Genomic DNA, 7,979 nt, shown 5'->3' with positions numbered 1-7,979 from the left:
TTATATGAAATATAAAATATTCACATTTTCTCTTCATTGCCAAGTAAAACAACGATTAATTCCTCCCTGAACATGTGGAATTAGCATTGTTTATTAATATATGGTTCAGTCAAATTGGTCGTTATGACGGTCAAATCTGTAAAAAAAATGAAATATTGTATAATTCAAACAATATAAAAAAACACCAAAAGAAATAGTGAGTGAGAGACATCATCGACTGTCTCATTTGCACTAAGCGAAATTTTAAAATGTCATAACTTTCTTATTTTACATCCGATTTTGATGAAATTTTCAGCATTGTGCTAGTTTAAATTTTCTCTCTTTATTCAAATCAGCATTTTTCTGGGGTGGACTTGACCTTCAATGGGCTGGGTCCGTGACCCACGGTACGCCACTTGGAAGAGGGGGGGGGCTGAGTGGGTGCCAGGTAAAAATGGCAGAGATAATAATGGCAGAGGTAAAAGTGGCAGAGGAATGGCAGAGGTGAAAATGGCAGAGGTAATAATGGCAGAGGTAAACAATGGCAGAGGTGAAAATGGAAGAGGTAATAATGCCAGAGGTAAAAATGACAAAGGCAAAAATAACAGTGGTAAAAGAGCATGACAATAAGCCAGTTCGTAGATATTCATTCGACCCAACCCATTCTCATTTTTTCTTACTTAAAAAAGTAAGTATGTATAATGATTAGACTGATTCTAGAAAAAAAATGGGTAACAACTGAACAAACTTTTTGCGGATAAAACAAAATACATGTATCACTCGGCTTTCGGAACTATGTTAGTGGCGGGGGAATTAGGACTGAGTGTCATTAATGAATAAAATCTGCTGATGAGATGCTTTACCGAGTTATAACTGTTTTTGTGAAATGAAGCGAAATTTTGAAATGTCATAACTTTCTTATTTTACATCCGATTTTGATGAAATTTTCAGTGTTATGCTTGTTGAATTTTTCTCTTTTTATTCAAATCAAGTTATTGGTGGGGTGGACTTGTCCTTTAAGTTCCTTTCATACTCTATTATGATTATTTAGATTGAGCATTTGTATTTTTACTTCTTTCTTTTTGTTTCCATATACTTTTTGTTAACACTTTTCTGTCAATGTATTTTACTTGGAAATGTTTTTTTTTAGTATTTTTTAATGGTGTATATTACTTTGTTTGGTAAATGTAGGACCCCAAGGAAGAACAGCAGCATTTTACAAACACAGCTGAATTGGGTGATCCTCCGTTATTGTATGTATCTCTTATATATTTTTTTATCTGATTTCGGAAATAAAACAAACAAGTTTAAAGTTTAGCAATATTTTGTGAAAACAGTCATCATGAATATTTATTAGATGGGCTGAGGATGTCACATCTCCACTTTCCTTTTTCTTAACGTGTTATTACATATTTTTCCCCGTTATTTCGTACTTGTGTGAATAATTATGTCTCCCTTATAATGAAATAAGTTGCAGCAATAAATATCTAATGAACTAAATCAATTGACAATCCAATTTTTCTAGCTCTTGGAGGAAAAAATTTGAATAGACCTAATTTCATATAGTAAAATACAAAAGAACAAGTGGAGATGTGACATCATCAGCCCACCTAATGAATATTCATGACTACTTTTTTCACAAAATATTGCTAAAATTTAAACTTCAATAACTTTAGTATTTGTTATCCGATTTTGATGAAATTTTTGGCATTTTGCTAAGTGAATTTTACTCTATTTATTAAGCTATACATACTTTCAGCCCGGACCATCCCTTTAATATAATATGTGGTGTATATACCCGCGATATGATAAAAAAAATGTTGGCCATCTGCAAAGTTTTAAAATAACACGAGGTTCCGGGGGCTCCCCCCAGAATAGGGGGGCACCAAAAGATGAGGCCCCAGTGAGTTGCCCCCCCCCCCGAATTTTTGAAGAAAAAAATGTTTAGTAAACATTGTCATCATTCTCCAAAACTTTTTTTTTGTTCTTTAAATTTTCTCATCCATTCACCTTTACCATTTAGCTCCCGACAATTTTGGTCACTAACATAGATCTTTCAGGTCATTATATAAATTCAAGATGTCGCTCGCGCTACGCGCTCGCAGTAACTAATACTTGAAATAAGTAAATTATCTATTTACATGGGTCTTAAAAATCCAATGTCATTAGAGTTTTAATTATTTGTTTTAGCGAGATACATATCCTGCGTGTTCATAATTTTCATAACTGAAATATTTTCAGCGAATTAGATTTATAATTAGCCATTCAGTTCATGATGACAAAAAAGTGCTTAGAACGTCCAGGTATCATCCCTTCGCGCTCACACTATTTATTTGGTGAGATATCATCTTCATAACACAATTAATGCAAACAGCTAGTCCTTAACAGGTCCCTTTTCAAGTCAGTAGGGACACCATTATTTTGAGATAAAATTAGCTCGCACTTCTCGCTCGATTTAAAAAAATTGTGTCACCCTCCCCCGAAAATGTTATTTTGCCTCCTTATAGGATAAAAACCCTTGTGCCATTATTGTTCCGGACCCCATCCGATAACACTGCCCCAAGCTCCCCAAAAAGTTCTAAAACCGGGAACAAAAAAGAAATGACAAAAGGAAAGAAAGGAAAGAAAGGAAAGGAAGATGAAAGATTATAGTGGTCATTTTCTTTCATTTTCTTCACACCATGTCTAAATCAATCTGTCTAAATCAATCTCAAAGTTGGTCGGGGCACAATAATAAAATATCCTGTTCATACAATGCTATGACCCTTCCGTTCTCCCTCTTTTCTGTCTATTCCCCCTCCTTTTCTTTGCTATCTCTCCGAGTCCCTTTCCCTTCTCTCTCTTCTATTTTTTTTTTTATTTTTTAAAGTTTTTATAACGCCGTAATTTAGGAAGAAAAAAAAGTGGCGGAAATCAGCCACCGTATATTTCACAGTTTGTCAACTGCATTGTGCAACATGCTAAGAAGTCTCTAAGATATGCATTCAAAGTAGGAATGCAACAAATACCTTCATTAAGTGTTCATTGGCAGGGGCGGATCCAGCTTTCGCCAATAGGGGGGGGGGGGGCCGAAAAATATTCTGATCAACATTTTTCTCGATTGGCCGCTACATCTGTTTTTTGGGTTGGTTTTTTCAGGGGGTAGTCCTAACTAAAGACTGAAGTTTTAAGTATATGTTAGTTTTTATTGCTATAAACAAAATAAGGTATCTCATGTCGTCTTAATATATAATGCGAGCGCGAAGCGCGAGCTAAAAATCTTTCATATTTTATGTCCTTAGAACTGAAGATTCAGAGCAGTTTTTATAATCATGAACAAAGATAAGTATCCGACTAAACAATGCGAGCGCGAAGCGCGAGCCGAAATTTTGTCATATAGTAACGTGAAAAGTGACTCAATTAGGACTGATTTTAGTGATTAATGAAGAGGATAAAAGTATCACCATTTAAATTATGAGAGTGCGAAGGTTTCTCACAAATCAAACAATGCGTGTGAATCAAACAAAATAATGAAAGCTTGATGTGCGAGCTACAAAATTGTGTGCAAATTGATATCAGAACTGGATGTATATATATTAATGTAATTTAACCCTCTTGAATGGGATTCATTACACAGGCAATGCGAGCGCGAAGCACGAGCGAAAATTTTTATATAAAGTCTATCAAATTCTTCCCCTCACTTTTTTTTAATATCCTTTCGGGGTCGGGCCGGTCATTACGAGGCTGTTAATTACACATCATTGAAGAGCGATTTGACATGAGAAGGCCGTGCATGTAAGTCCAAGAAAAAAATTAAGAAATACCAACTCAAGCGTTATAAATTTGGTGCAGACGATCTAGAATACCCTTTCCATTAGTCCAACATTATATTTTCTTATTTTCTCAGAACCTTTGTTATTTAATCTACTTTACAAACGAAGGGGCTTTTGGATTGTTTTGGCATGCCATGGGGGTTTCCTGGCCATTTATACCTCTGTCATTTTTAACTCTGCTATTTTTACCTTTGCCATTTTTACCTCTGCCATTTTTTACCTCTGCCATTTTAACCTTTGCCATTTTTACCTCTGCCATTTTTACCTTTGCCATCATATACCTCTGCAATTTTTACACCGAGCCGCTGAGTGTATAGTGGTGAGTTGAAGTGAGCTTGTGTGAGTGTCTGGGGGAGAGATGAAGGGGAGGGGGTATGGAGGTTAATATTGAAGGTGTGTGTAGCCTGTAGGGACGTTTTTCGTCTAATTATCTTTCATCCTTTTTTCTTGTACAATTAATATGTGCAAAAGAGATTATTTCGATTCAGGGAAAAATTCATCTTTTACAAGGTCTATTTTTTATTTTTCGATTGATATGAGACATTCCTTTCTACCTCCTTTTTGACACTTATAGAATTACTAATACTTCCGCATCTCTGATTGACAATTTTTTCTCCAATATACGTTCAGAATTTAAAGCTGGTATTAGATTATCTCAGACATGTCTGATCATTTCCCAATTTTCATGTATTGTTCCCGGGGTTTTGCTCTCATCAATATCAGCCAAACAATTTTCCCGATTATTGGCCTATAAATATATTTCGTTTGAAACAGAGTTTAGAAGAAGAAACTTAATTGGGATGATGTATTTATGTCTTGACGAGTCCTACGAATCATTTATTGATATCTTCATGAGTCATGTTAATGAAAATATCCCTTAATTGCAAAGCCCTAGTCCAAAAATTATAAAAGATCACACCTATATTACCTTGGACAACGAATTCAATTCTTCGTTCGATAAATAAAAAAAAATCGATTATCAAGACTAACTGAGAATACTCGGAGCCAATATACCAATTATAAGAATATACCATTAGGGGTCATCCATACTGCTAAAAAGGCATATTACCATGATCAATTTAATCAATGCAAGAATGATCTTAAAAAACATGGAAATTGATGAATTCTACCATCAATAATGGACCAAAGTTTTCAAAGATAACTACGCTTATGCATAATTATTCTTATTGAAGATAAAATTCAGATGGCAAATATTTTCAATAATTATTTTTCACAAGTTGGATTTGAGCTCTCTAGAAGTATACCAACAAATTTCCATTCATTTCATCAATATCTGGGAGATAGAAATCAAAGTTCTGTGTTTTTTTCACGAACGCACATGATTAAAATTATATATTAGCTAATTAAATAAAAGTGCAGGATTTGATAACATTGATAACATCCTTTTACAGAAAACTATGAATTATATAATTGAACCTCTTATTTATATACATGTATTCAATTTGTCATTATTATCGGGAAAGATAATACCAGTCTTCAAAAAGGGTGATAGCTCTTTATAGCAAGTAACTACAGACCCATTTCTTTGCTTACAAACCTATCTAAAATTCTTGAAAAGTTGAATGATATGATAACAAAATATAATGGGGGTAAGACTGACTTAATTTTTTAATGACACCAATGTTGCGAGCAATGATTTTAAAAACATTATCAATTTGTGTTTTCCAAGAAAGTTTATCGTCAATGGAATTAGCTAATTCTTAGTGATTAGACTTTTTTTATCAACATAGTTTAATTGTTCTTTGCATGGGATAATCCTTTTAAATTTTTTATTTTATCTCTTCTTTATCAAATATTTAGAAATTTCCTGCTGTCCGTGTTTCTACACCACCTTTGAAGGAACCAGATGTTCATTCTAGTCCACTGCCACAGCAAAGTACATCAGCTGATCCTCTGGCTGAGCACAGTTATGCTACAATGGATTCGCCACGGAAATTGACGCGCAGGTTAAACCTGTCCGAAGACAGACTGGAAAAATGCAGAGAGAAACTAAAAGTAGTCCATCAACGAACACGCCGTTTGAAACGAAAGGTAGAGACCCTGCATGGTGTCGTCGATGAGCTACGGAATGATCAGCTGATTTCTACAAATTGTGCAGCCTTACTTGAAGGGATTGTAGACGGCATACCTAAAGAAGTGATGACTAGAATCATTGAGTACAAAAAGAGGAAAAATCATCTGCTTATCCTGAGGAGCTGAAGTCATTTGCATTCACATTACAATTCTACTCGGTAAAGGCTTATGAATACGTCAGAAAGATTTGACTTGTGTCTATAGGATTGATGGTGATCCAGGTTTCACAAAACAAGCGTTCATGTCACTCGCAGGAAAATTGACCAGAAACAGAGAGGCTGGTAAAGACACTGTCATCGCCTTGATGTTATAGATGCCTAAAAAGACCCTCTTACCAAGATCTTGGTCATTGACCGCGAAATCAAGACGAAAATTGGCACGCGTATTACAACCAACGTTATCTACAGAACTATATATACGTAATTATTTGGCAATTATTCAGCTTGATTTTCAATTAATTAATGTATGAAATTACTTAATTGGCCATTAATTTGTAAATAAGGGCCCAATAAGTTTGATCTAGATACTCCTTTTCTGCATTCTTATTGAATACCCATTAAAAGATTTCAGTGCTTATCATTTTTAAATGTATTTTATTGTTTTACAAAATTTGTCCAACAATTGTATTTATGCGGGCCAGAATATGTGCAGAATTTTGAACCATTAAAAACTTTGCATTCAGGAACCATTAAAGAACATCATTGTGTAATGTTCCTTATTATTTGCTTATGTTAATTTAATTTTCAATATCTTTGACATGTTAGGTGCTTCATGCCTATTAATATTGGACTTATGTGTTTCTTTCCCCTCTTAGACCCTCCATATGGAGTCTGGATGACCCCCCAAATGGAGTCATGACGACTCTCCAGGGGAGTTGAGGTGACTCCCAATTGGGAGTCCAGCAAACGGTTGACTCTATGTCAAAATTAACTCCATGTTGGGAGTCATCTGACTCCCCTGGGGAGTCAATATTTCCTGACTCCCCTGGGGAGTCATATATCATGACTCTCCAGGGGAGTCAGATGACTCCCAACATGGAGTTAATTTTGACATAGAGTCAACCGTTTGCTGCATGGACTCCCAATCGGGAGTCACCCAGACTCCCTTTTGGCTGTGAGTGTATAATGCAGCGAATTCTCAAATTAATTGTGATTCGTATTAGTCATGCAGAATTCAGGGCACATACAAATATTCTGTTTTTGAAAAATAAAATCTTGAAGCTTAAAGTAGTATTCTTTTCAGCTTGGACAGTTGATGTACAAGCTTATTAATAAACAATTATATACCGTTACCTTTTAATAATATGTTTGTAAAAAAATGATACAGTTCATAAGCTCTTCACTCGCCAGCCAGGAGAGTTCCTTTCATTTACCTCTGAATAGAACATCGTTTGCACAGAAAACATTTGTTTTTGCTGGTCCAAAATTATGAAATTCTTTTTCAAAGGATATTATACAATGTAATTCAATACAAAATTTCAAAGGAAAACTTAAAAAATATCTTCTGAATTCATATTAGATTATCGTTTTTTTCACAAAGTAATGTAATTCAGAACTACTATATGTAAATGTGTTTGTTAATTTTTCTTTGTATATCGTTTTATGATTTCTGTATACAGTGTATACTGATTCATTTATATTTATTTTTATGTATTTATTTTTGTTTTTGTTTATTTTTATTCATTATATATATGTATTGTTTATTTCTTTATTTTATCTTATTTTCTATTCATGAAATATACTTATGAAAGGGGGCCTTCACCCTCTGCTTTTTAGCTGGTCTCCTTCTCTTTCGATTTCATAGTATTATGTTATATTTTGTAAATATGTATATTGAACTATCATTGCAAATGTAAAAAGATTGAAAGAGAAAATAATGAATTGAATTGAATATGGGTTTTTCACATTGTTATGTGAAATTTGGCAGTTAACTTAATTTGTAATAATCATAAAAATATTTGTAATCTCATTGATATTGATATATCCTTTACAACATATCCTTTACAACGAAGACCTCTTTGTGTGAAAAGCTTTGCATTTGTTCAGTTTTTATGTTTCCGTCAATATGATTTCTTTTTCTCTTTTTCTTTCCTGT

Source organism: Lytechinus variegatus, chromosome 7, assembly GCF_018143015.1.
Source record: "Lytechinus variegatus isolate NC3 chromosome 7, Lvar_3.0, whole genome shotgun sequence".
Taxonomy (NCBI): Eukaryota; Metazoa; Echinodermata; class Echinoidea; order Temnopleuroida; family Toxopneustidae; genus Lytechinus; species Lytechinus variegatus.
The sequence above is the reverse complement of the archived record's forward strand: the minus strand, read 5'-3'. Positions refer to the sequence as shown.